This window comes from Capra hircus, chromosome 7, assembly GCF_001704415.2.
Source record: "Capra hircus breed San Clemente chromosome 7, ASM170441v1, whole genome shotgun sequence".
Classification (NCBI taxonomy): domain Eukaryota; kingdom Metazoa; phylum Chordata; class Mammalia; order Artiodactyla; family Bovidae; genus Capra; species Capra hircus.
In genome coordinates this window covers 107,724,150-107,747,332 of record NC_030814.1, presented here as the reverse complement: position 1 = coordinate 107,747,332, position 23,183 = coordinate 107,724,150, and the positions used below count along the sequence as shown (strand labels likewise).

The following is a 23,183-nucleotide window of genomic DNA, read 5'->3' as shown; positions in this document are numbered from 1 at the left end:
TTTCCCTCATGTCAGCCAAGTCCCCCGGATGGCCAAGTGCCAGCCTGAGTAGCCACACCCTTGCTGTCCACACATCAGCATGGCCTGTGGGCATCGCCTTGCCCAGGATGCAGCCACTCTCTCCACCCCCTGATTAAGCTCATCCTACAGTCAGGACTCTCCTCTGTCCATTCTTCACCCAGCAGAGACCTACCAGGCCCATCCCACAGCACTTGAACAAACCTGCCTCTTGCTCGTCCCCTGCCCCACGGGGAGGGCGCTGCTCACCTTGCTCTCGCCACGGTGGCCTTGCTGCTCTTGGCTTGCTCCCTTCTCTGGGGCCTTGACACCTGCTGCCCCCCTGCACAGCCCTTCCCCAACTCCCAGGATGTTCCACCCATGTCTGGTCCTTCCTTCCATTGAGTTTCAGAGCCTTGGCACGTCAGCCTGTGAGCTGAGCTTCTTAGAACCATTTTGTAGAAGAGAATGTGAGAGGGAAAGGGACCTCCCAGGGACTCACAGCTAAGGGCCAAATGCATGTCTGCCCTGGTCAGCCTATGTGTTCCTGCAGCCCATAGCTGATGGGGTGTAGCCCACCCCCTGCTGCTGGTGGTGTACTCCAAAACCATGTCTGTCTCCAGAGCCTCAGGTCTTAGGATTCTTGCCATTGCACATGCAGAATCTCAGCTCAAGCAGACGCAGGTAAAGCACAAAAGGAGGATGTCTTTGCATCTATAAATAAAAAGTCTAGGGGTGTACCTATGGCTGATTCATGTTGATGTTTGGCAGAAACCAATACAATATTGTAAAGCAATTATGCTTCAATTAAAAATAAGTAAATATTTTTAAAACTAAAAAGAAAAGTCTAGGGGTGGACATCAGACATGGCTAGCTCTGGGACCTGGTCCCTGGCCCTCGGCTGGTTGGCTCTGCTTTGCCTACTTGGGCTTCCTGTACCAGAAGGCCCTTGGCAGCGTTACGTTTACCTCCTGCCCCTCCTTTTCCCAAGCAGAAGGCAGAGTCTCTGCTCCAACAGTTCAAATTCATGTCCCAGGAATTGTCGGGTGGCATGCCCTGAGTCTCTCTCTCTGTCGCTCAGTTGTGCCCGACTCTTTGCGACCCCATGGACAGAAAATCCCCATCCATGGGATTTTCTAGGCAAGAGTACTGGAGTGGGTTGCCGTTTCCTTCTCCAGGGAATCTTCCCGACCCAGGCATCGAACCCAGGTCTCCCACATTGTAGACAGACACTTTACCGTCTGAGCCACCAGGGATGCCCTGAGTGGCTGCACCCGAATCACACACCCATCCCAAAGCACTGTAGGGAAAGCTAGTTCCTACCCCAAGAAGCCACTGGGGGCCACATGCCCTTAATACCACAGGCAAGAAAGAAAGGACAGAATGGTCTCTGTTGCCATAAGGAGGAATAGATGCTAAGTAGGCAGAAGCCACAGAGGCCCGTGACCCTGGGCCGCTGCAGCAGAGGCCAGGTCTTGGTGTGGACAAGAAGGAATCCAGGTGCTTCCTCTCACTTCCCATGCCCTAGCCTCACTTAGTCCTAGAACCACTGTAGCCTGGCCAGAGGGACTTTGCAGACCCTCACCTGAGGGCCTCTGCTGGGGCTGCTTGGACTGAGAGGAGGCTAGAAATGGAGCCAGTTAACAGGCTGCTTCCTGCTGTCTCTCTAAGGAGACTCCCGTTGCTCTGTGGCTGTTGCTAAGTAGCTCCTGTTGTCCTGTGGCCTTTAGGCTAGCATCCCCCTCCCCGCCCCTCTGCCAGCCACTCCTTTCTCTCGCCGAGTCTCACCCCCACATCTCAGTCACCCACATGCTGTCAGTTTTCATCCCTGGAAGCCCCCGCTCTGTGTAGCCCCCACCTCCAGGACCAGAGGGGGCCAGGAGGGTGCTCAGATGGGCCTGGCCTGGACAGCTAACACTGCCAACACGCTGATGTTTTCAGAGTGTCTTTGTGGCGGAGTCTTTCTGAAGTGTTAGCCCCAGAAGTGCCGTTCCCCTGAGCAGCAGGGCCCGTCTGCACAAGCAGTGATTCCTCCCAGCCTTATCCCGGCGAGTCTTGGAGGTGTGACATGTGGCGCCTGGGCTGGCCGGGCAGCCCACACAGCCCAGTCTTTGTTGTCTTTGTTTTCCCGAAGACACGACTGATAGCCGCTTGGGCCAAGACAAAAGTGGCACTCAGCACGGCTGGACCATTCAGTGCCCTGCCAGGCCCTCCGTGGCCTGGAGCCCACGAGGAACGTGTACCTAGGCGAGGGCACGGCCTGTGTGGCCTCTGCCGCAGGGGCCACCTGCTGCTGGAGGTTGTGGCCAGCTGAGGTCCCTGTGCGCCTCGGGCATGTCCAGGAAGCAGCTTGGTTCACCTGAGACTCCGAGACTGGAGGACCTATAATCCACCTCGGCGCCAGCCGCGTCTTCAGGGGCCAGCAATGCCGAGGACTGGCTGCAATCCATTTATTCTCCCTTGAGCCACTCCAGCAGTGCTGAGCACTGGCCACCTTAACGTTGCTCACTCTTCAGGCACCGCATGTGTCAGCATGCTTATTTGAACACATTTTCAAAAGCACATGGCCAGCACATTAGACGCATGAGTTCATAGATACTATCAGTAAGAGTGATACTAATTTTAAAATGTGAATTGACACGAAGAACATGACTAAGTGAATAGCTGTGCAGAGAGTCGTCAGGCCTGGAAATATGAAAATGATCCTGGAATGTGTCATTCAGAAAACACTGGAGTGAAGGGTGTCATGTCCTGAAGGTCCTGAGCCTGGTTCTTGGAGGGATGCAGGGGGCTGCACAGAGCAGGTGTGCAGAGGACAGGTGTGCACAGGGGAGCCTCACCCTTGTCACCCTTCTGATACCTGGCGTATAGGTGTCCCCAGCCCTGCGAAGACTTCTCCTGGTGGCTGCCCTCACTTCTTCACACTCCTCCTTGGCGATTCCTTGCACTGAATCATGTGGCCCAGGGCCCGGAGTGGAGGAGGTGGCATGAGCTGGGGTCTGGGTGACACACTGTGTCCTGGCCTGGCTCCCCCAGCCCCCCACACTGCAGTGCGCAAGTCACTCAACCACGGTCGCCTCATAGGAAACAGGGAGGATGAGAGCAGCGGCATGGTTGGACACAGAGGTTTGAGGGAAGAGGTAACCGTATCTGGGCTGTGAGTTTGTTTGGCACGAGGCAGCTGATTCACAGCAGTGTCTTCCTGTCCACAAGTGAGGTGGTGCACTGTGTCCACTTTATTAGGAAGCTCTGAGGTGGGTGGGCCTTGCCTGTGGGCTCTCGGATGGGTGGCAGTTGGAGGGTCCCCATTTCTGGGACTCCTCTAGGTGGAGGATTTGGCTGGTTGGGCATCAGAACCACCTGGGCTGTCCAAAGCTGGTGTGAGACCTCAGTATCTGCATTTTCCAGGAATGCAGCTCCAATTGATGACCAGCCTTCCCCAGATGCTGAGGTTAGGGACAGATGTCCAGTGCTCACATCTGATCAGGATGACCCTACCCCTAGGGTGTGGTGTTGGAGAAGACTCTTGAGAGTTCCTTGGACTACAAGGAGATCCAACCAGTCCAGCCTAAAGGAAATCAGTCCTGAATATTCACTGGAAGGATTGATGCTGAAGCTGAAGCTCCAACACTTTTGCCATGTGATGTGAAGAACTGACTCATTTGAAAAGACCCTGATGCTGGGAAAGATTGAAGGCAGGAGGAGAAGGGGATGACAGGATGAGATGGTTGGATGGCATCACTGACTCAATGGACATGAGTTTGAGCAAGCTCCAAGAGCTGGTGATAGACAGGGAAGCCTGGCGTGCTGCAGTCCATGGGGTCTCAAAGAGTTGGACACAACTGAGCAACTGAACTGAACTGAACCCCCAGTGTAAGAGGTTTCATCTTTAGAGGCAGAGGCTCACTGGCTTTTGCAAAGGTGGCCATGCCCAAGTGCTGTCTTTACACAGGACTCAAGCTCTAACACCACTGCCTCCCTGACTGTCTTTTAGCACAGTGGCTGGGGAGGCCCTGCTCTGCATGGACCCCTAGCGTTGGCCATGTGCACTGGGCCAGCCTCTACTGCCTGTGATCTCAGTAGCCCCCCATCCGGCCTGGGCCTTTCCCACACAAGCTGCCTGGGTCTCTGCATGGAGAACCTCTCAAGTCAGAATCCATTCTGGCTGTGGGCTACCCCAGACCATTTCAGAAGTCAATAAAAGCCCAATATTAGTTTGAATCCATGGAAGGGGTGGGGGCTATCTTGTCCCCCACCAAGTCCAATTAGGTGTCCTAGCACAGGTCAGGCCCTCTCTCTGAGCCTCAGTTTCCCCTTCTGTGACAACCATAAGACCCCTTTCGTGTCCCCCTGCAGGTGACAATCAAACTGCTTTTCGGCAGTCCTAGAGGGAACGAGATTCACAGTCGCATTTGTGCACATGCCACATGGGCTGGCTGTGGGTGAGGGCCCCCCAAGTTCAGAGGCTGCAGCGCAGGCCAGGACTGACCCGGAATGCCCAGCCGAGCCACCGGTTTGGGCCTCGGATACACTCACGCATCCTCCTGGCTTCTCTGACAAGAGCCTTTTCTCTGTACTCAAGGTTCCTGAGAGAAGCCAGAGAAAAACAGTATGTTTCTTTGTTTTATTATAACACAGATGACTTCATTCTTCCCAGAAAAGACAACAACGAGTTTGTTAAAGTTCAGCTGAGAGAACTTCCTCTTATAGCAGGAATGAGGGGTATTTTAAAAGCAGCTTCTTGCTTCCTGGAGCTATTTGCAGCTGAGTGGCCCTGCTCGCCGTTGCCTGGGCCCACCTGCTCCAGTGCTGCCATCCCTCTGGTGGCAGGGGGTGGGTAGTGGGGGGTGCTGCAGCGCTCTCTCCTCGTCATTCAACTGCCCAATGCTCTGGGACCATCCCATAGGTTTTAATTACTTCCTTCAGATTTCCAAATTCAGGGAGAAATGAAATTATTTCTCTGTCCATTAAGATGTTTCCTGCCTTTCAGCTGGAACCACCATCTTCCAGTAATTTGCCAAAATAAGCAACACAAAGGGGAAGAGGAGGGACACCCGCTGAGTGACCTCTGGGCCTTTTAGAAAACGTGGAGTTGTTCCTTTGGCCACATACATGTGAATCTACCAGAAGGGTGATATTGTGGCTATCAAGGGAATGGGTACTGTTCAAGAAGGAATGCCCCACAAAGGTTGCCATGGCGAAAGTGCGCGAGTCTGCAGTGTCACCCAGCATGCTGTTGGCATCATTGTAAGCAAGCAAGTCAAAGCAAGATTCTTGCCAAGAGAATTAATGTGCGTATTGAGCATATTAAGGACTCTAAGAGCCAAGATAGCTTCCTGAAATGTGCGAAGGAAAATGATCAGAAATAGAAGGAAGTCAAAGAAAAAGGGACTTGGCTTCAGCTGAAGTGCTGGCCTGCTCCACCCAAAGAAGCACACTGAGGACCAATGGAAAGGAGCCTGAACTCCTGGAGCTGATTCCTGCGAATCCATGGCACGATGGGTGTAAAAATAAAGACCTAGACCGTACGAATGTTTCTCTTAATTGAGTAGAGGTGTTGTGTCCCTTCCCCAAGGAAATGCTTAGGACACATTTTAATTGTGTCCAAATTCAGTGCTGCTGCTGCTGCTGCTAAGTCGCTTCAGTCTTGTCCGACTCTGTGCGACCCCATAGATGGCAGCCCACCAGGCTCCCCCGTCCCTGGGATTCTCCAGGCAACAACAGTGGAGTGGGGTGCCATTTCCTTCTCCAATGCATGAAAGAGAAAAGTCAAAGTGAAATCACTCAGTCGTGTCCGACTCTTCGCGATCCCATGGACTGCAGCCTACCAGGCTCCTCCATCCATGTGATTTTCCAGGCAAGAGTACTGGAGTGGGGCACCACTGCCTTCTTTGCCAAATTCCGTGGGTGATGCATTTTTAAATTTAGTGTTTTTTCTTCCTAAAAGATGTAAGATGGCTTGCTGTTCAAGCTAATAAACTACTATATATATCTATCTATCTTTCCAGACCCCTGACAGACGTCTCTAGCTAGGAGCAAACGTCCTAGGGAGCAATGTCTGTGTGACCCCCAGGGAGATGCAGTCAGTGCGAGGGTCTGGTCTCTGGTCTCCCAGAACTCTGGGTCCCCTGAGGCACCCGAACCCCAGTGCCCACAGAGGGCTGAATCAGGCCAGCCAGCTGATGGGGACAGCAGGCTGGTGGCCTCCCTGGGTAGAGGGACAAGTGCCAGGAAAGAATGGAACCTTGATGTGGCTGGCTCTTCTGAGCTCTTCAGTAAAGGCAGAAATGCTGATTCTCGTGAAAACCCTTGTGTAAACAAGGTCAGCAGATCCACAGGGGCAGGACACCTGACCCCTGCTTGTCAACCTCTTGATTTACCTGGAGTGACCATCGTGGATGCATTTGGCAGCTGCCCGCCTGGATCAGTATGAGGGACACAAGTGGTGAACTGCACCCTCCCTGGCCATGAATAAGTAGGTGAGAGAGCCACACAGGGACCACAGGCTTTGCCCAAGGACAGATTGCCCAGAGGACTGTGTGAATGGCATGGGAGCCCAGAAAGGGAGCTGTGGCCATTAGCAGGGCTGAGGGGATTGAGTCAGGCTCCCTGGAGGAAAGGACAGCAGGTTGAACTTCGGCCTCTGCCATCCAGGAAGAGAGTACAGCAATGCAAAGGCCTGGAGGCAGGGAGGGTCCAGAGAGGCGGGACGGAATGCTGGTGGGCAGGTGGGAGGGCCATAGGGCAAGAGGCCACACGTGTGGGGAGATCCAGGTGGGCTCCAGCTCCCAGGGGGAGCCTGGCAGGGATTCTGGAGAAGGGAGAATGTGGACCCAGTTCTTTTCAGGCTGGGGCAGGAAGTCCCTGGCTGGGCTTGACGGAAGGGTCTGAGGGGAGTCAGTGGGCAGCAGCACCTGTGAATTTTGCACACCCCAGACTGTCCTAACTGCTGGGGATCCCTACACCTCCATGCCCCCACTTCCTCAACTGCCTCGTCATTCCTGGGCCCTGATAAGACAGCTTAAGGTGCACTTGGCCAGCTCAGAGAGGCCTGACCTCAGAGAAAGGCTGGATAACCCAAGCAGCAGTGGAAGGCTAGGCAGCTGGGGCAGTTCTTGCCTGAAGGAGGCAGAGAAGCAAGCTGGTTCAACCTCCTGGCCAGGAGCCTGAGTACATCTCATCACAGAGTGGGCAGCACCATGCCCATAGAGCAGGGACTCTACTTCTGACCCCAGTAGATCCATCAAGGGGGGCTATTATGAGCCCACTTTATAGATGCAGAAACTGAGACTCAGAGAGGTGAGGAGGCTGTTCCACACCAGGCAGTGAGGAAGATCCCCTCCCTGCTCCATGTAGCCCACAGAGCTCATCCCCAAGCCTCCCAGGCTTGCCTCCCCAGATACTGAAACAAATCCCAGAAGCCACAGGGATAAAAAAAATAAAGGCTTTATTTTTGCCTACTGTTTCTTGTCTTTGAAAATGCCTGAGAGGCGTTTGTGAAGAGGTGTGGGTGACTCATGCAGAACGTGGAGATGCAATTAACTATTTTTGCCTCAGACTCTAAAGACAGATGGGCAGCATCCCTGAGGGTATGCAGGCAGTGGGGGCTGACCCTCAGCAGGGAGGCAGGGCAGTGGTCGCCATGCACAGTGGCCTAGGCAGTCCCGATGTTATCAGTGTTGATGAAAGCAAATCCGTCAGCCCAGAAGGCTGGCTCTGGGTTTGCTGGGGTGTTGTCATCACCAGGGTTATGCGGGGTCCCAAGGCCACAGGAGGTGGGGACCGTGGTCCTTGTTGATGTCCCCTTCCTCCCAGTCTGCAGTGTCTGAACGTGAGGCTCCTCCTGCCCTGCCACCTCCAGGTGAGCAGGCCCCAGGCCTGGGACCCCCAAAACACTCACACCTTCCAGATTCACCTGAGGCCTGCCTTCAGGGCTCAGCTTGGAAGCTGAAAGGCCCAGGCTCTGTCATCACGTTCGCGACTCAGGCCTGATGCGGAGGAGGCCACAAAACCTAAACTGAGAGTGGTTTCCTCCTCTGTTGCCGACGGGGTCCTCCCTCCCCAAGGAGGTTCTGGCGGTGGGGATCCTGCTCCTGGGCTGGAGGAGGGCCCCAGGATGCCTGGAATGGGGAGCCACGGCCTGGGTCTCACCATGTGGCCCCTGAACCTGGAATCGGGGCCGTGGCTTCCAACTTGGTCTGTCTCCGACTCTCTGGGGCTCAGATGGCTCAGATGGTAAAAAATCTGCCTGCAATGTGGGAGACCTGGGTTCCATCCCTGGGTTTGGAAGATGCCCTGGAGGAGGGCCTGGCAACGCACTCCAGTGTTCTTGCCTGGAGAATCCCATGGACAGAGGAGCCTGGGGGGCTACAGTCCTTGGGGGTCACAGAGAGTCGGACAGAGCTGAGCAACTAAGCAGCAATTCTCTGGGACTCAAGGGCCCTGATTTGGAACAGCTCTATAGTGCTTACAAGAGCCCCTGCCCTCCAGGCTCCAGCGGGGCAGGGCCCACAGAAGGGTGGTCCTGACCCCAGCCACTCACTAGAGAGACACACATGTCGCAGCCTGCGGTGAGGAGGGGCCGCGAGCAGGGGGCTGCCTCAGGGCCGCTCCCGCAGCTCCCGCCACGCTCACGACTCAGCCTGAGGAGGAGGAGGACAGGAGAGGGACGTGAGCGGCCCCGGCTGAAGCGCGGACAGTGGCTCGGCTGAGGCCTGCGCCGGGAGCGCCGTCAGGAGGCTCAGCGGCAGAAAAACCTGGGGCCGGCTGACTCTGGTCGGTCGCAGGAGGGTGGGGGGCCTCCCGCGGGGCCCAGGCGGGGGCCTGGGCGGCCGGGCCGGGCTGGGCCTCCCAGCTGGCGGGCGGGGCTGGGGGGAGACTCAGCTGAAGAACAGCTAGCGCTTTCATTCCTGCGTCCTCGACTCACGCATCTCAGTGACAAATGTGTTTTTCACACAGTCTTGAGGTTCATTGTCTGTGGTAAATAAGACTTCTGTTTCCCCTCACAGAATGAGCCACTCTCCTCCCTGGCAGCTGTCGCCTGGCTGGCTGGCCCCACGGAGCCGTGCGGTCACCACTGGCAGCCTTGGCCACTGGCCAGGCGCCCCTGGGCACTTTCTCTGCCCTCCTCTGTCCGCTGTTGCACCAGTCACCTCCTCGTGGCTGTCGTTTTTTCATTCATTCATTCCTGTATTTAGCCCTTGCGCAGGTGCTAGGTGAGCCCCGTTCCAGATGTTGGTGGTACAGCCTGGAGTAGGGCTGGCAGAGCCACACCCTCAAGAACTCATGGTCACATGAGGGGGAACAGGGGCCAAACAAGTAAATAAGAGACACAATAACTTCATGCCACAGGAATACGAAATGAGGAGGAAATGGCGACCAACTTCAGTATTCATCCCTGAAAAATACCAAGGACAGAGGAGCCTGGTGGGCTACAGTCCATGGGGTCTCAAAGAGTCGGACACGACTGAATGACTAAGCACAGCACCAGTGTGGAGAATGACTGGGCAGTGAACACCATGTGAACCTGTGGTCAGAGATGGCTTTGATGGGGGATAAGAGGGAAGCAGCCAGGTGAAGGCCTGGGGGAAGGGTGTTCTCCATGGGGGAAGCACAGAGCCCTGAGGTGGGAATAAGTGTAGTGTAGGCAAGGAAAGGATTTGGGGCGAGGCTGGAGAGGTGGGCTTCGAGCCCAGTTGGGGGGACTTCACAGTCCATGAGAAGGACTTTAGAGGAGGTCCAGCCATTCCATGGGATGTAACCAGTGATGGTTCTGATCAAGTTCCAGCGCTGTGTTGGGCATGGACACTCACAGCCTCTCCATGCTTATGTGGGCTTGTCATCTGCACTGTGTATGGGGGGAAACTCAGGCTCAGGGAGGAGCCCACATACCCACCTGCCAACAGCTTCTCCTGTCCCAGCCTACCAGCCCTTCCCAAGTCTGTCTCTATAACCCCAGCTGCTCAGAAGACCCTTTCTTTACTCAGCTCCTCTTGTGGCCACCTCCAAACGCATTGGACCTAGCCCCCTGTCTACTGCATTTCTGAAGGCTTCTTCTAGAAGGCGACACTGCAGCTGGATCTTCAAAACGAACAGAAGGGTCTTCTGACATGGAAGAAACAACTGAAAACTTGACTGAGTGGTGGGAGTGTGGATACATATGTGGGGCACAGCAGGCAGGCATTGCTGGAGTAGTCTTGCTTACTATTTTTTTAAATAAAAACTCATTTATTAAAATGAAAATATTCTGTAATGAAATTTTACATTTCTATCAGAATCACCATTATCACTTCCCACAACTTGAAAGTTTCCATGTAGTGAAAACATAGAATGTTAATGTAATGAAAACAAACATTATTGATTTTTTAAAAGAATAAAACTACAAAAATATAAACACCAACATTTGGGTTGTAGGATCATGTGCTCCATTCTGTCTCTCCCACTGACTGCAGCTTAAAATCAAACAGGATGCATGGAGTAGCTACTTTGAAAACTAAGTAATAACAGGCAGATTGGAGAAGAAAATCATAATTTGAAGTACCGCCTAGTTGTCAGTGAGCTCACCATTTTTCCTCCACTGGTGCTCCCTGCCTAAACTCAGGGCAGCCTGAAAACTAAAAGGGACATCAACAGTGACACAAAGAGCTTTGGGAGAATCTGCTGATTCTGGCTCAAGGAGCAAGTGAGCGGTCTCAGAGAGAGCAGGAGACTACAGTTAAAAACATCTTGCCTGTGCTCTTTTATACTCCAGCTCACAAGCAATTCCACAACAGCGTTTCATGGACCCTGCAAGCACCTAAAACTCCGAGGAAGGGGAGCTTTCTGTCTGAACAGATGCGTTATTGCCCAACTGAAGGCAGGATGAACTTGGCACTTTGCTTTCTCTTTCTCCTCCCACCGTTTAGCCCTAGGTTCAGGCATAGTCCTGGGAAGTGCAGAGCAGAACTGGGTGAGCTGGGTAAGCGAAGCCCTAGCTCTCTGGCTTGAAGACCAGAAAAGGGAGCTCCAGGACAATGGAAAATTCTAGAGGAGGTCAGGAAAGCTACCTCAGAAAGTTTTTTAATTAACTCCTGGGCTAATCCCCAAGCTGCACAGGTTGGGATCTGACCCTAAAGACTACATCATAGGTTTTGAACTTCCAGATGGTCAAGCTGGATTTAGAAAAGGCAGAGGAGCCAGAGATCAAATTGCCAACATCCGTTGGATCATAGAAAAAGCAAGAGAGTTCCAGAAAAACATCTGCTTTGTTGACTATGCAAAAGCCTTTGACTATGTGGATCACAACAAACTGTGGAAAATTCTTAAAGAGATGGGAATATCAGGCCACTTTACCTGCCTCCTAAGAAATCTGTATGCAGGTCAAGAAGCTACAACAGTTAGAATTGGATATGGAGCCACCACCGCCGCAGGGGCCTGGTAACTCTGCTGCTCTGGAGGATTCTTGTGTGATTGACAAACCTCTGATGAAGCCCTGACCAGATGGATATGAGTTATTACCACACAGAACAAGAGACCCTTCCCCACAACATTATGGGAGAACATGAAGAATGGGTCCTTTGAGGGACAAAGCCAAAACCTTCCAAAGAGTAAACAACTTGAAGCCAATAGGCTGTGCCTTAAAAATGATGCACCCCAAGCAAAACACAAAAAGAACAGAAAGAAAAAGGAGTATTTAAATGAAGATGCGAATGGATTAATGGAATATCCAAGACAAAACTCACAGACGGTTCACAATGGTGAGACGATAGCAACAGTCAGGAAGCAAGGGGAAAAATTGTAGTTGCCTTAAAGGATGACAGTTGCTGGGAAGGAAGACGATCAAAAAGACAAGCAGCCAAGAAAAATGCAGTGGTATGTTTCCATTGTAGACAGCTGGCCATGGAATTGCAGATTGCCCTGCTGCCCTTGAGAATCAAGAAATGGGCCCTGGAATACGTTACCGGTGTGGATCCACAAGGGCAGGGTTAAAGTAGACCCGGCTCTTGGTGAACTCCTTTTGCAAAATGTTTTGTTTGTGGGGAAATGGGACATCTGTCCAGATCTTGTCCTGATAATCCCGAAGGACTCTGTGCTGATGGTGGTGGCTGCAGACTATTAGGCTCTGTGGAACATTTGAAGAAAGATTGTCCTAAAAGTCAGAACTCAGATCAAATGGTCACAGTTGGTCACTGGGGCAAAAGGAATGAGTGCAGACGATGAAGAAATTTTGGATGTGCCTAAACCACAGAAACCCAAAACAAACATACCTAAAGTTGTTAAGTTTTGATGATTAGTACTATTGGTTGTTCAACATTCTGAACTGGGCCTGCTTCACAAGTTAGAGCTGGACTGTCGCTTGGAGGCCTGTATTATGTATATCAGTATAATTCAGGTATGGCCAAACCAGTTCCTGAGTTCAGTCCATCAAAGAGCATTTTACCAGTGTTTGGAGAAAAGCACTGAAAAAAGTATAAGATGTTTAAAATGGATTTTCTAAAAGAATATATTTTTGACAAATAGAACTTAGGTATAACTGTCTGTATACCCAATTGTACATCTGTTTTTTGTAATCATCTTTTTCTTGAAAACAAAAATATACATTAATGTAAACTATCCCTAAACATAGGATAACTGCTTTGCATTTGGAAATGCATTTGTGGCTCTATTATTTTCTTGGTTCAAATTATCAATTTATTTTTATGTTAGAACTTTATTTACACTTGCCACAAATGTATTATTTTTAAAATAGTAAATAAAAACTCATTTTCTATTAAAATATGGACATGGAACAATGGCCTGGTTCAAAAGTCAGGAAAGAGTACATCAAGGCTGTATATTGTCACCCTGGTTATTTAACTTACATGCAGAGTACATCATGCAAAATGCTGGGCTGGATGAAGCACAGGCTGGAATCAAGATTGCCATGAGAAATATCAATAACCTCAAATAGGCAGATGATACCACTCTAATGGCAGAAAGCAAAGAGGAATTAAAGAGCATCTTGATGAAGGTGCAAGAGGAGTGAAAAACCTAAAACTCAGCATTCGAAAAACTAAAATCATGGCATCTGGTCACATCACTTCATAGCAAATTGATGGGGAAAAATGGAAACAGTGGCAGGTTTTATTTTGGGGGGCCCCAAAATCACTGCAGATTGACTGCAGCCATGAAATTAAAAGATGCTTGCTCCTTGGAAGAAAAGCTATGACAAACCTAGTTCAGTTCAGTTCAGTTGCTCAGTCATGTCTGACTCTTTGCAACCTCATGGACTGTAGCACGCAAGGCCTCCCTGTCCATCACCAACTCCTGGAGTTTACTCAAACTCATGTCCATCAAGTTGGTGATGCCATCCAACTATCTCATCATCTGTCATCCCCTTCTCCTCCTGCCCTCAATCTTTCCCAGCATCAGGGTCTTTTCAAATGAGTCAGTTATTCACATCAGGTGGCCAAAGTATTGGAGTTTCAGCTTCAGTATCAGTCCTTCCAATGAATATTCAAGACTGATTTCCTTTAGAAGGGACTGGTTGGATCTCCTTGCTCTCCAAGGGACTGTCAAGAGTCTTCTCCAATACCACAGTTCAAAAATATCAGTTCTTTGGTGCTCAGCTTTCTTTATAGACCAACTCTCACATCCATATATGACTACTGGAAAAACCATAGCTTTGACTAGAAAGACCTTTGTTGGCAAAGAAATGTCTCTGCTTTTTAATAAGCTGTCTAGTTTGGTCATAACTTTTCTCCCAAGGAGCAAGCATCTTTTAATTTCATGGCTGTAGTCACCATCTGCAGTGATTTTGGAGCCCCCCAAAATAAAGTCTGTCACTGTTTCCATTGTTTCCCCATCTATTTGACATGAAGTAATGGGACCAGATGACAAACCTAGAAAGCATATTAAAAAGCAGAGACATCACTTTGCCAACAAAGGTCTGTATAGTCAAAGCTATAGTTTTTCCAATAGTCATGTACAGATATGAGAGTTGGACCTTAAAGAAGGCTGAGTGCCAAAGAATTGATGTTTTCAAACTGTGGTATTGGAGAAGACTCTTGAGAGTCCCTTGGACTGCAAGGATATCAAACCAGTCAATCCTAAAGGAAATCAACCCTGAATATTCATTGGAAGGGCTGATGCTAAAGCTGAAGCTCCAATACTTTGGCCACCTGATGTGAAGAACTGACTCACTGGGAAAGACCCTGATGCTGGGAAAGATTGAGGGCAGGAGGAGAAGGGGGAGACAGAGGATGAAATGGTTGGATGGCATCACCAATTCAATGGACATGAGTTTGAGCAAACTCCTGGGGATAGTGAAGGATAGGGAAGCCTGGCATGCTATAGTCCATGGGGTTGCAAAGAGTTGGACATGACTTAAAACTGAACAACCACAAACCAAAGTACAAAATAGACTGCTGCCCATGTCTCAGATTAGCTGCTGCATGGCACACAAATTTGAACATCAACTTAATGGCTTTGAAAATAAAACTAACATTAAAACCACAACCCCATCAAAGCTTTAGGAACAAGCCCCTCTGAATCAATTGCCTGCCAAAACAATAACATACATATTCTCCACAGGATTTTTAAAAGAATCAGAACTTGTAAACATAGTACTCAAAATGTCTATAACACCATCCAAAACTACTTTACATGTGAAGAACTAGGAAATCTCAACTCACATGGGAAAAGATAGTGAATAGATGCCAATGCTAAGGTAAAACCTGGCAAATTCATATTATCTGACAAAGACTTTAAGCCAGCTATTGTAAAAATGCTCCAACAAGTAAGGGCAAACACTTCTGAAACAAATAGAAAGATGGACTATATCAGCAAAGAAATAAGAGATATAAAGAACCCAATGGAAATCTTAGAACTGAAAAAATAACAATAACCCAAGTCTAACAGAATTGGAAATGAGAGAGAAAATGATCAGTGATATTGAAGGTAGTTTGGTAGAAATTATCCAGTCTGAACAATGGAGAGAAATTGAAAGAAAAATTAACAGAGCTTCAGGCACCTCTAGAATAACAGCAGAAGTCTAACACTTATGTTACTAGAGTCCCAAAAGGATAGGAGGAGAAGTGTAATTCAGAAAAAGTGTTTGAAGAAACAACGGCTGAAAGTGTTTCAATTTAATCAAAGATATAGGTCCACATATTCACGAACCCCAAAACAAGGTGTATTCCAAACAGAATAAAACACAAAGGAACTCGTGCCCAGATCCATCATAATCAAAGCACTGAAAAATAAACACAAAGAAAAAATCTTAAAGAGCTACCAGGAGAAATGATGCTTTACTTATAAGCGAAGAATGCGTCAAATGATTGTGGCTTTCTCATTAGAAACCACAGAGGTCAGAAATAGTTGAAACAACATTTTTTAACATGCTGAAAGAAAAGAACTGTTAACCCACAGTTCTAGAGCCATTGAAAAGGTCATTCAGGAATGAAGATGTTATAGGAAACACTCAGGTGAAAGAAAACTAAGCATTTACTGCCAACAGACCTGCTCTTTTGCTTTGTTAAAGGAAGTTGCCCTGGTAGAAAGGAAATGATGCCAGAAGGACACTTAAAACATGAAGAATGAAGGCAGGGAAATAGAAATGATAAATATCTACATAAACACAATTCTCCCTTTGAATTTTTAATGTGTGTTCGATGGTTGAAAACAAAGATGATAGCATTGTCAGATGAGGTTTTCAGTGTATGTAGATATAACACATCAGATGCTTACAATACAGAGAAGAGCAGGTAAAGCACCCTAATGGTGGCTAAGTTTTTTCTGTTTCACTTGAGGTGGTGAAAAATATTGATTCTAAGTAGACTATGAAATATACATACAAACATACTTCATTTTCTTGCACTTTGCAGATGTTTCACTTTTTACTAATTCAAGGTTTGTGGCAACTCTGTGTTGACTTCAAATGGTCACAACCTAAAAGAGTTATGTTTTATTCACTGGGAATTTTTGCATCCCAACTCTCAAGTCACCCTGAGAGAGCTGCTCAGAGGAGGCTGTAGGTGAGGGGGAGGAGCCAGGTTAAACAGAAGTGTGCAACAGTAAGAGATTGTTGTTAATTAAGGAAAACCAGGTATCTCAAGAAATTTAGCACTTTTATGTCTATGGGAAATGCAAGAGTCCGGGCTCACTGCAGTCATTCATTGCATGTCCATCTCAACTATCTGGGGCCAGTTTTTCAGTACAGATCACAGGTATTGTTCCACAGGTGTTGTGCTTCCTGTTTGCCCTGGAGAGCTGGGGTCACTGGTGACTGTGACATTCTTGTTTATTGATGTGGCAGGAAATACTCCATTTCTACCCAACAGCCTTTGCCCACTTTGTGTCTCTGTGTTACAGTTTGTTAACAATATTCCAAACTATTTGATTATTACTGTAATTGTTATGGTGGTCTCCTATTAGTGATCTTTGACAATACTATTGTAATTGTCTTGAGGTACCACAGACAGCACCCATAATGTAACAAATTTAATATATATATATATATCCTGATTGCTCCACCAACAGCCTGTTCCCCAACTCTCCCCCTCTCCTCCAGCCTCTCTATTCCCTGAAATGCAACAATATTGAAATTAGATCAATTATAACCTTACAAGGGCCTCTGAATGTTCAAGTAAAAGAAAGAATCACACATCTCTCAATTTAAATCAAAAGCTAGAAATGATTATACTTAGTGAGGAAGGCATGTCAAAAGCCAAGATAGGCTGAAAGGTAGGTCTCTTGTGCCAAAGTTAGCCACGTAGTTAATGCAAAGGGAAAGTTCTTGAAGGAAATGAAAAGTACTACTCCAGTGAACACACAAATGATACAAAAGTGAAATAACCCTATGACTAATATGGAGAAATTTTAGTGTTCTAGACAGAAGATCAAACCAGTCACAATATTTCCATAAGCCAAAGCCTAATCCAGAGCAAGACCATAACTCACTTCAGTTCTATGCAGGCTGAGAGATGTGATTTTGAAGCCCAAGAAAATAAAGGCTGTCACTGTTTCCACTGTTTCTCCATCTATTTTCCGTGAAGTGATGGGACTGTATGCCATGATCTTAGTTTTTTGAATGTTGAGTTTTAAGCCAGCTTTGCCACTCCCCTATTTCATCTTCATCAAGTGGCCCTTTAGTTCCTCTTCACTTTCTGCCATAAGGGTGGTGTCATCTGCATGTCTGAGGTTATTGATACTTCTCCCGCAATCTTGATTCCAGCTTGTGCTTCATTCAGTCTGACATTTCACATAATTTACTGTGCATATAATTTAAATAAGCAGGGTGACAATATACAGCCTTGACGTACTCCTTTCCCAATTTTGAACCAGTTCGTTGTTCCATGTCTGGTTATAATTATTGCTTTTTGACCTGCACACAGGTTTCTCAGGAGGCAGGTAGGGTGACCTGGTATTCCAATCTCTTTAAGAACTTTCCACAGTTGTGATCCACACAGTCAAAGGCTTTTACGTAGTCAATGAAGCACAAGTAGATGTTTTTCTCGAATTCTCTTACTTTGTCTATGATAAAACAGATGCTGGCAATTTGATCTCTGGTTCCTCTGCCTTTTCTAAATCCAGCTTGAATGTCTGGAAATTCTTGGTTCACTTACTGTTGAAGCCTAGCTTGAAGGATTTTTAGCATTACTTTGCTAGCATGTGAAATGAGTGCAATTGTGTGGTAGTTTGAGCATTCTTTGGGATTGCTCTTTTTTGGGATTGGAATGAAAACTGACCTTTTCCAGTCCTGTGGCCCCTGCTGAGTTTTCCAAATTTGCTGGCATATTGAGTGCAGCACTTTCACAGCATCATCTTCTAGGATTTGAAATAACTCAGCTGGAATCCATCACCTCCACTAGCTTTGTTCACAGTGATGCTTCCTAAGGCCCACTTGACTTCACATTCCAGGATGTCTGGCTCTAGGTGAGTGATCCCACCATCGTGGTTATCCAGGTCATTAGGATCCTTTTTGTTTAGTTCCTCTGTGTATTCTTGCCACCTTTTCTTAATATCTTCTGCTTCTGTTAGGTCCATACCATTTCTGTCCTTTATTGTGCCCATCTTTGCATGAAATGTTCCTTTGGTATCTCTAATTTTCTTGAAGGGAACTCTAGTCTTTCCCATTCTGTTGTTTTCCTCTATTTCTTTGCACTGATCACTTAGGAACGTTTTCTTATCTCTCCTTACAGTTGTTTAGAACTCTGCATTCAGATGGGTATATCTTTCCTTTTCTCCTTTGCCTTTAGTTTCTCTTCTTTACTCGGCTTTGTAAGGCCTCCTCGGACAACCATTTTGCCTTGTTGCATTTCTTTTTCTTGGGATGGTTTTGATCACTGCCTCCTGGACAGTGTTATGAACCTCTTTCCATAGTTCTTCAGGAACTCTGTCTATCAGACTAATCTCTTGAATCTATTTGTCACTTCCACTGTATAATTGTAAGGGATTTGATTTAGGTCGCACCTGAACAGTCTAGTGGTTTTCCCTACTTTCTTCAATTAAAGTCTAAATTTTGCAATAAGGAGTTCATGATCTGAGCCACAATCAGCTCCCAGTCTTGTTTTTGCCAACTGTATAGAGCTTCTGTACCTTCAGCTGCAAATAACATAATCAGTCTGATTTCAGCATTGACCATCTGGTGATGTCCATTGTAGAGTCGTCTCTTGTGTTGTTGAAAGAGGGTGTTTGCTATGACCAGTGTGTTCTCTTGACAAAACTCTGTTAGCCTTTGCCCTGCTTCGTTTTGTACTCCGAGACCAAACTTCCCTGTTACTCCAGGTGTTTCATGACTTCCTCCTTTTGCATTCCAGTCCCCTAGGATGAAAAGGACATCTTTTTTGGTGTTAGTTCTAGAAGGTCTTGTATGCCTTCATAGAAATTCAACCTCAGCTTCTTCAGCATTAGTTGTTGGGGCATAGATTTGGATTACTGTGACACTGAATGGTTTGCCTTGGAAACGAACTGAGATCATTGTGTCATTTTTGAGATTGCACCCAAGTACTGCATTTCAGACTTTTGTTGACTACAAGGGATACTCCATTTCTTCTATGGGACTCTTGCCCATAGTAATAGATACAATGGTCATCTGAATTAAATTAACCCGTTCCAGTTCATTTCAGTTCACTGTTTCCTAAAATGTCGATGTTCAGTCTTGCCATCTCCTGTTTGAGCACTTCCAATGTACCTTGATTCATAGACCTAACATTCCATGTTCCTATGCAATGTTGTTTTTTATAGCATCGGACTTTACTTTCACCACCAGACACATCTACAACTGGGCACTGTTTCCGCTTTGGCTCAGCCTCTTCATTCCTTCTGGAGCTATTTCTCTGCTTTTCCAATAGCATATTGGGCACCAACCAACCTGGGGAGTTCATCTTTCAGTGTCGTATTTTTTTCTCTTTTCATACTGTTCATGGGGTTCTCAAGGCAAGAATGCTATAGTTTGCCGTTCCCTTCTCCAGTGGACCTCATTTTGTCAGAACTCTCCACCATGACCTGTCCAGCCTGGGTGGCCCTAGGCGGCATGACTCATAGTTTCACTGAATTAGACAAGGCTGTGATCCATGTGATCAACTTGGTTAGTTTCCTGTGGTTGTGGTTTTCATTCTGTCTGCCCTCTGATGGAGAGGACAAGAGGCTTATGGAAGCTTCCTGATGGGAGGGACTGGCTGTGGGGAAGACTGGATCTTGCTTTGGGGGACAGGCCATTCTCAGTAAAACTTTAATCCAGTTTTCTGCTGGTGGATGAGGTTATGTTCCATCCCTGAAGTTCGGCCTGAGGCCAAACTATAGTAGGGTAATGGCAACCTCCTTCAAAAGGACTGTGACAGTTAGTGTCACTGACCCGGTGGCAGGCCACTGTCAACCTACACCCCTACCAGCGACTCCTGAACACTCACAGGCAAATCTGGCTCAGTCTCTTGTGGGGTCACTGCTCCCTTCTCCTGGGTCCTGGTGCACACAAGGTTTTGTTTGTGAGTCTGTTTCCCCAGTCCTGTGGAACTTGTGTATTCAAATGGCACTGGCCTTCAAAGTCAGATTCCCTGCGGGCTCTCAGTCCCTTTGCTGGAGCCCCAGGTTGGGAAATCAGTGTGGGCCCTTGAACTTTCACAACAGTGTGAGAACTTCTTTGGGATAATTGTTCTCCGGTTTGTGGGTCGCCTGCTCAGCAGCTCTGCTGCTGCTGCTAAGTCATTTCAGTCTTGTCCGACTCTCTGTGACCCCATAGACGGCAGCCCACCAGGCTCCCCTGTCCCTGGGATTCTTCAGGCAAGAACACTGGTGTGACTAATGGTGACCTCCTCCAAGAGGATTTATGCCAAACAATGCGCCTCCCAGGTCTGCTGTCCCCGTGGCCGGCCACTGCTGACCTGTGCCTCTGCAGGAGACACTCAAAGGCAGGTCTGGCTCAGTCTCTTGTGGGAATCACTGCTTCCTTTCCCTGGGTCCTGGTGCACACAAGGTTTTGTTTGCGGCCTCTGAGTGTCTCTGGCAGGTATGAGGTTTGATTTTAAATGCAATTGCTCCCTTCCTACCATCTTGTTGCAGCTTCTCCTTTGCCTTTGGACATAGGGTGTATTTTTTTTGGTGGGTTCCGGCATTCTCCTATTGATGATTGTTCAACAGCTAGTTGCGATTTTGGAGTTTTCACAGGAGAAGATGAGCACACATCCTTCTATTCTGCCAAATGCTCATTTACCCCTCCCCCAAATCCTAGGGCCCTTAAAAACCACGCTGAGTCTACTCTGTGTGTGTTGTATCAGTGAAATGACAAAACCTGGATGACAGCACATCTCTTTGCATCATGGATTGCTGAATATTTTAAGCCCATCGTTGAGACCTACTGCTTAGAAAAAAAGATTCCTTTGAAAATATTACTGCTCACTGACAATGCCCTTAGCCACCCAGAAGCTCTGATGGAGATGTACAATAAGATTAATGTTGTTTTCATGCGTCCTAACACAGGATTCATTCTGCAACCATGGACCAAGGAGTAATTTCAACTTTCAAGTCTTACACTTTAAGAAACACGTTTTGTAAGGTTGTGTGTCTGCTCAGTCACTCAGTTGTGTCTGACTCTTGGTGAACACATGGACTATAGCCTGCCAGGCTCCTCTGTTCAGGAAGTTTTCCAGGCAAGCATACTGGAGTGGGTAGCCATTTTCTTCTCCACGGATCTTCCTGACCCAGGGGTCGAACCCTTGTCTCATGTATCTCCTGTATTGGCAGGTGGATTCTTTACCACTGCACCACCTGGGAAGCCCCTTTTGTAAGGCTATCACCACCATCAACAGTGTTTCCTCTGATAGATCTGGACAGAGTAAATTGAAAACCTTCTGGAAAGGATTCACCATTCTAGATATCATTAAGAACTTTTGTGATTCATGTAAAGAGGTCAAAATATTAACATTGACAGGAGTTTGGACAAAAGTTGTTTCCAACCCTCATGGATAACTTTGAGGAATTCAGGACTTCAGTGGAGGAAGTAACAGATGTGGTGCAAACAGCAAGGGAACTAGAATTAGAAGTGAAGCCTGAAGATTTGACGGAATTGCTACAATCTCATGATAAAATTTTAATGAAGGAGGAGTTGCTTCTTATGGATGAGCAAGGAATGTGATTTCTTGAGATGTAATCTACTTCTGGTGAAGACGTTGTGACAATTGTTGAAATGACAATGAATAACTTATAATGTTACATAAATGTATTTGATAAATCAGCAGCAGGGCTTGAGAAGATTGGCTCCAATTTTGAAAGAAATTCTACTGTGGGTAAAATGCCATTAAACAGAATTGCATGCTACAGAGAAATTGTTCATGAAAGGAAGAGTCAATCAATGTGGCAAACTTCATTGTTGTCTTATTTTAAGAAATTGCTGCAGCCACCTCAACCTACAGCAATCATCACCCTAATTATTTAGCAGCCATCAGCAATGAGATAAGACCTTCAACCAGCAAAAAAAAATTACGACTTACTGAAGGCTTAGATGATGGTTAGCATATTTTAATAATGACATCTTTTTAAAATTAAGGTATGTACATTTTTTGACATAATGCTATTGGACACTTAAGGGACTACAGTGTAAACATAGCTTCTATATGTACTAGGGAACCAAAAAATTTCATGTGACTCACTTTATTGCAATATTTTCTTTATTTTGGTGGTCTGTAACCAAACCCACAATATCTCCAAGATATGCTTGTGTATTGTAATCCTTAGTTCAACCTTTGAAAAACAATACAAAGAGATACAGTAAAAAGCCAAACAGATAAATTAAAATAGAATATTAAAAAATGTTCAAATAATTCCAAAAAGGCAGAAAAGGAGAAATAGAGTTAAAATGGAGGCAACATAGAGAAAAAAATGGTTTCTATAAATCTAAAACTACTCTGAAAATAAAGCATGTTTTAAAAAAATATAAAATGTTAGCCTTTATCCAAACACATCAAATTAAAACATTAATTGTAAACAGTCTAAGCATACCAATTAACAGACAGAAATTGTCAGAATGGATTTTTTTAATGATCCAATTTTATGCTCCCTAAGTTCAGTTCATTTCAGTTCATTTCAGTCACTCAGTTGTGTCCTATTTTTTCTGACCCCATGGACTGCAGCACGCCAGGCCTCCCTGTCTATCACGAACTCCCAGAGTTTACTCAAACTCATGTCCATTGAGTTGGTGATGCCATCCAACCATCTCATCCTCTGTTGTCCCCTTCTCCCACCTTCGATCTTTCCAACATCAGGGTCTTTTCAAATGAGTCAGTTCTTCGCCTCAAGTGGCCAGAGTATTGGAGTTTCAGCTTCAGTATCAGTCCTTCCGATGAATATTCAGGACTGATTTCCTTTAGAATGGATTGGTTGGATCTTCTAGTTGTCCCAGGGACTCTCAAGAGTCTTCTCTAACACGACAGTTCAAAAGCATCAATTCTTCAGTGCTCAGCTTTCTTTATAGTCCAACTCTCACTTCCATACATGACTACTGGAAAAAACATAGCTTTGACTAGCTTTGACATTACTTTGTTGGCAAAGTAATGTCTCTTTTTTTTAACATGCTGTCTAGGTTGGTCATAACTTTTCTTCCAAGAAGCAAGTGTCTTAATTTCATGGCTGCAGTCACCATCTGCAGTGATTTTGGAGCCCAAAAAATAAAGTCTGTCACCATTTCCATTGTTTCCCCATCTATTTGCCATGAAGTGACTGGAGCAGATCTTAGT

The 23,183-nt window shown here is 47.0% G+C and overlaps 1 protein-coding gene and 2 pseudogenes across 3 annotated transcripts in view; all 3 read left to right on the top strand.

The window, feature by feature from the left end:
• Positions 1-23,183, top strand: part of RASGEF1C (RasGEF domain family member 1C) — a 100,364-nt gene that overhangs the window by 24,229 nt on the left and 52,952 nt on the right. The window lies entirely within an intron of this gene.
• LOC106502245 lies at positions 5,011-5,672 on the top strand (annotated as a pseudogene).
• LOC102181020 lies at positions 7,640-12,282 on the top strand (annotated as a pseudogene).